Here is a 6472-nt window from a genome sequence, read left to right on the forward strand (position 1 = left end):
AATAATAGATTAATTAATTTTAAGAGAGAGTCAGAAGACGGAGAAAGAAAGAAAAGTGTTTATACCCTCATAGTCTCCGTTATTAGGATGTTGATATACTACTTCCGTGATTATGAAATTATAGTCTTGTTTGCCGACTTTTAACCAGACTGTCGGCTATTCCCGGTGAGCATGGTGAGCCTGCATGCTGCGCGCCATGAGTTCATGTTATTGTCCCTGTAAAATATGAATAAAATGCCTTTCTGCTTTTTAAATAGAAAAGTCTATAAGTCATGATGATCATGACCTGTAAACATGACACCTCATATTCGAGTGAACAACACACTTTGGAAGAAATTACAATCAGCAATCGGACGGCGATCACTCATAAAGAAAAAAGTACTCATACAGATACCGAGAAACCGCAGTTTAGGTTAGACTTCGGTGTGATTGTGTGTATGTGTGTGTGTTCGTGCGGGAGTTGGTATCAAATAAGTTTGAAACAACAAACCAAAACATGTTTTAAACAAGTGGAATGCCTCTGGCCGTCTCACCTGCATCACGCGGTTCAATATAGCAGCAGTGCTGACTTTGAATACTACTCTAACTCGCACAAGATGTTCAGTGATACATGGTTACTCTTATGTCCACTTTTTATGAACTAGACCAATAAACTTACAGAGATTCACCAAAAAACCCCAACATGGCCAAAGTTCATTGACCTTACATGACCTTGGTCATGTGACCTGAAACGTGCACAGGATGTTCAGTGATACTTGATTACTCTAATGTCCAAGTTTAATGAACTAGACCAATAATCTTTCAAAGTTATGATGGTAATTCAACAGATACACCCAATTCGGCCAAAGTTCATTGACCTTTGACCTTGGTCATGTGACCTGAAACGTGCACAGGATGTTCAGTGATACTTGATTACTCTAATGTCCAAGTTTAATGAACTAGACCAATAAACTATCAAAGTTATGATGGGAATTCAACAGATACCCCTGATTCGGCCAAAGTTCATTGACCCTTAATGACCTTTGACCTTAATCATGAGACCTGAAACTTGCACAAAATTTTCAGTGATGCTTGATTACTATTATGTCCAAGTTTCATGAATCAGATCCATAAACTTTCAAAGTTATGATGGGAATTCAACAGATATCCCCAATTCGGCCAAAGTTCATTGACCCTAAATGACCTTTGACCTTGGTCATGTGACGTGAAACTCATGCAGGATGTTCAGTGATACTTGATTAACCTTATGTCCAAGTTTCATGAACTAGGTCCATATATTTTCTAAGTTATGATGACATTTCAAAAACTTAACCACAGGTTAAGATTTCGATGTTGATTCCTCCAACATGGTCTAAGTTCATTGACCCTAAATGACCTTTGACCTTGGTCATGTGACATGAAACTCTAATAGGATGTTCAGTAATACTTGATTAACCTTATGGCCAAGTTTCATGAACTAGGTCCATATACTTTCTAAGTTATGATGTCATTTCAAAAACTTAACCTCAGGTTAAGATTTGATGTTGACGCCGCCGCCGCCGCCGCCGTCGCCGCCGCCGTCGGAAAAGCGGCGCCTATAGTCTCACTTTGCTTCGCAGGTGAGACAAAAATGGAGAGGACAAGTTTGTAATGAGGCCATATTTGCATATCGAAGCCGTACGATAATCTCACAATTTATAATACGATTTAGGGGGCGTCGTCGACCTCTGCAGTCTATCTAATGGAGTGTTGCAAGAAACTTTTAATCGATCGCAAGTCAAATTTTGGTCCCTAAGTCAATAAAAGTCTTGAAATTAATTGCAAGTTTGCCATCAACCGTTGGTCTGCTTCTTGTATGAACAAAATATAAAGGCCTGGTCCCACTGGCCGACGGACACAAAACGTATACAGCGGACAAGCAAAATTTCGAGGTGGCTCCATCCGTTTTCATCCGCACCAGACAATGGACAAAATGGGCGAACAATGAAATCACAGTAGACGTACGCTCGATGGATATGGAGCGTATGAAACACGTATGCAAAGAGTTAGACAACGGATACAGTACGTTTCCAACGGATGGCAAGATTTTTTTTCCGTTTTACATTCTCTTTGCATCCGTAAGTGCAGTGGGACCAAGCCTTGATGTTCTTTCGTTAAAATTGAACTATATCTCATAAATTTGTATTGCAAATATTTTCTTGCAACACCATTGAATGGTCTCTGGCGTTTGTTACGTGCATCCTACTATTTATATCACGTAATGTGCACAGGCTTTGCGGAGATCGCAATCATCGTGCGGTATCATGAGTCTCTATGTGTAAACCATACGATTGTACATGGATTTTTTTTTGTGCACAGGCCGTACGGGGATCCTCCATTGGCCCTCAAGGACTCCAGGTTTTTTTTACAGCTACAGGCGTCGATTATGGGGGGGCAGGGGGGGCGATCGCCCCACCAATGAAAATATTGGGGGGGGCAAACATATCATTTTGCCCCCCCAATAATTCCTCATGTGCTAAAAATAAAATAAGATTGTAATGTTACACAGAAATCAGCAAGCGAGATTGAGATACACAACTCGTTCTTCGTCTAAAATCGTGCTCAAAATGTCCACTTTTCAGATTGGAATATCAAAAAATTTCAGCTCGCGCTTCGCGCTCGCATCATTTTTGTAAAAAAATCCATACTTTCCATGATTAAATAGGTGATATGGTGCCGTTTTCAGTTATAAACCTCAAAAGAACTCCCACTTCGATTTGCAATAATCTTTTGTTGGATATATATATATATGTGTGTGTGTGTATATATACATATATATATATATATATGTACACATATATATAGGCATATGTGTGTGTTTGTGTGATCGAGAGCGTCTTTGGAAAATTGATTCATGATTTTGCCCCCCTAATCTGAAAAATGGATCAACGCCCCTTTTTACAGCTTATACAAGTCTAGCTAAAATTATACGATCACTTGACATGTCTAGCTAAAATTATACGATCTCTTGACATGTCTAGCTCAAATTATACGATCACTTGACATGTCTAGCTAAAGTCATACGATCACTTGACATGTCTAGCTAAAATCATACGATCACTTGACATGTCTAGCTAAAATCATACGATCACTTGACATGTCTAGCTAAAATCATACGATCACTTGACATGTCTAGCTAAAATCATACGATCACTTGACATGTCTAGCTAAAATCATACGATCACTTGACATGTCTAGCTAAAATCATACGATCACTGACATGTCTAGCTAAAATTATACGATCATTTTACATGTCTAGCTAAAATTATACGATCACTTGACATGTCTAGCTAAAATCATACGATCACTGACATGTCTAGCTAAAATTATACGATCATTTTACATGTCTAGCTAAAATTATACGATCACTTTACGATCAACGCATTATCCTTACATTGCCCCCTGCAATGATCATACGACACCAGTACACTTTGCGAACTTCCCGCTTAAAAAAAAAAAAAAAAAAAAAAAAAACGTAGAGGCAATGATGCTGTAGGGAGCCCTTGGAATATGCAATAGTCATAGGCCCGTATTCTGAAGTCAGGTTTAACTTAGACCATGGTCTAACTCTGTGCTAAAATATGGGAAGCTAAAAGTGCCAAAATTTTTATTAAGATGTATATGTTTCTTATGTTAACTGTGCTCTTTCCTGATTCATCGATGGTGAAGACCACATTTATTTACACACCCTAGACAATTATGAATGATTTCGAGAGCCAAATGAGCTGAAATATTATATCTCTACTGTTAGTGATATATGTAACAATTGGCTGTCCATACTATGAACCACAACTTTAAACCTAAGTTTAAGTTAAACCCGACTTCAGAATACGAGCCATAAGTCCAAGCTTTTCTTCCTAAGGAGGTTGTATTCGACAACGAGTGTGCGACCATCATAAGGCTGTCTTGGGTCTCTGTGACCTATAGGCATTTGAAGTCGCTATAATCGATAATCGTTGTATTTTACGACATTTCCACTACACAAGATCCCGTCCTGCTTGCCCACCTCTATCTCCTCATACTTCCAACTGTGGCGTCATGTTTCCCAAAACATTTACTATATTTTTGGTCAAATGAAAGCAAATTTGTTTAAGACAAAAAATAACAATTTGAATGCGTTTGGTATCAACATAAACCACCATAATACTCCCGGGGGGGGGCAGTCAAATATATGGCTGTGACCAAATTATTTCCAAACACCCCCTAAACGATTTTTTTTTCTCTGTGTGCAAATTAACCCCCTAAACAAGTTTTTAGCGGGCTTCATGTACACATTTTGGCCCCCAAACAAGCTTGCGCCGGAATGACCTCTGCACAAGTTTTGTACAATCGGGAAACCCGAACATTTATTTTTAGAACGAGGAGAAAAAGCCCCGGGGAAAAAGCTTGGGGAAAAAAACATACCGGAACACGTTTTGCTAGTCTTAAGAAAAAAAACATACCCTAAACACCAGTCTTTCAAAACCCTCCCTTTTCTTGGGAATATGCATGTTGTTTGGATAAAAAGATAAACAATGTTTTGTAAATTTTACTCAATGTTTCGTTGAAAAAGCCAATGCAATATGGGGTAAAAACAAAACAATACCCAGCAAACATGCATACTCCCTTTCTACCCAATATTGGGTTAAAGTTTAAACAGTGTTTTAGAGTGTACACAAGTACACAAAAAGATTGGCAAATAACTGAACAGCAGAATGAGATAGTTTCAATACCGAACCTTTGATACAATGAGAATATTGGAAAGGGAATAAAATAGGATTGTTGAATAGTTTGATATAAAAGAGATATTACAGAAGAAGAATGATACAAGAATATTTCTCCGCCCACGATATAAAAAATTGTCTAGAACCTTTCATGTTCAAGTTGGAATCAATGGCAAGATACCATTTGACCTACTTAAAATGCACATAACAAAAGTATTGGGATTAACCAACCGTTAATAAGTCTTTACAGCATATAATGAATTAGAAATCATACATATCTTACAGACTTGCTTTCTCATTAGGTATTTACATAGAGGATTATCACAGCTTTCATCAAAATTACTTCTGCATTTCTATTTGGAAGAAAAACGGCGGTGTGGTTTGTATTGATTTACTTAAGACTTAATACCACTACAGGTAAATTTATTTGCAGAAATAGGGAAAATCTATGAAATAAGTGTCTACTTATATAAGACAAGGCATACTTCCATTCGTCTTGTCCTGCCATCATGTTTATTATGGAAACCACATACGTTGATGTTCTGGTGAGAAAGAGAGAGTACCCCTCCACCTCCACTCCCTCCTCCCCCTTCTCTTTTTTTGGGGGGGAGAGGCAATATGGGCAAGATAGATTATTATAGATGATCTCTTCCACAACACTTTTCGCAACTACTATACGCAGACGCTTTCTGGAACATAGAGAATTCACAAATTTTTGACAAAGACCTTTCAGTTGTTCATCGTGATTTGAGGGTATTTTCAGTGCATTCACTATGTTCTAGAATCCCCCTCCCCCGTTGCAATGCGATAAGTTGCTTATATACTTGCAAGCGAATGTAGTGTGTATTTTTGTCTTATATTATATCTCGTGTCTTTGTATCAAAATTTGATATGTGAAAGGGTGTAATAAGTACTTTTCTGACAACAACATACATTGTTGATATTTCTATTCCTTTCGAAAGACCATGACTATTGGAGAAAAAAAAATCATTAAATCATTAAAAATAATGTATTCGAGATAGCGAAAATGGATTAGATTATGTGCCTTGCATGTTCCTACTTACATAGGCTTTAAAATTCACACTGCTAATATGTCTCTTTCTCTGATCGAGAAGATAATAAACTTTTAAAATTGTTATGAATAAGCCATGGTATTATTCTCCGATTTCGGATCGAGGTTTGGGTCTCTCTTCTTTCAAACTTTTATTCGGTTAGTTGTGATGATATATTCGGCTTGTTAGTAAAAGACCTTCGACGTTACAGAGATTCGGTTTCGGGGACATATATAAGGCGGTCCTGATTGATGATGTCAAATTACCCACTTAACAAATTATTGATAAATACATGCATTTCACAATTATGCAGGTAACAATTACAGTATGTGTAATCTGAATGTAATCATTGCTGCTAGATCAGGTAAATCTATATCTAACTTTCTGCTTACCATGCTTACGAAGTATTATTTTGGCGTATCTACTATCATGACTACGTTAGTTAACGCCTATGTGCATGTTAAATCGCACATGCATAACGTATTTCAATTTGCGTTTTAAATTGAACTGTAACCTGTGATGTTGCTATGTTGGAAAAGCCGAGATGAAACAAACTATCCATTAGACTTTTTAAAGTCATAATACGAAATGTGGTAATAAAGCTTTCAACTTACCTCAACTCTGTTCAATGTTCTTGGCTTATTTCGTGGATGCAGGGTATAGCTCTCGGTCTGCCCTCCAAGATTTAGTTCCTATTCC

At 37.5% G+C, this 6472-nt stretch overlaps 1 protein-coding gene across 1 annotated transcript in view; it reads right to left on the reverse strand.

Moving 5' to 3' along the window:
- The window catches only part of LOC121415833 (dual oxidase 2-like), a 60165-nt gene extending 53693 nt beyond the window's left edge, over nucleotides 1-6472 (reverse strand). The window contains exon 1 of the mRNA XM_041609187.1: nucleotides 6388-6472. The gene's annotated coding sequence lies outside the window, so the exon portion shown is untranslated. The remainder of the gene's footprint in view (nucleotides 1-6387) is intronic.

Source organism: Lytechinus variegatus, chromosome 5, assembly GCF_018143015.1.
Source record: "Lytechinus variegatus isolate NC3 chromosome 5, Lvar_3.0, whole genome shotgun sequence".
Classification (NCBI taxonomy): domain Eukaryota; kingdom Metazoa; phylum Echinodermata; class Echinoidea; order Temnopleuroida; family Toxopneustidae; genus Lytechinus; species Lytechinus variegatus.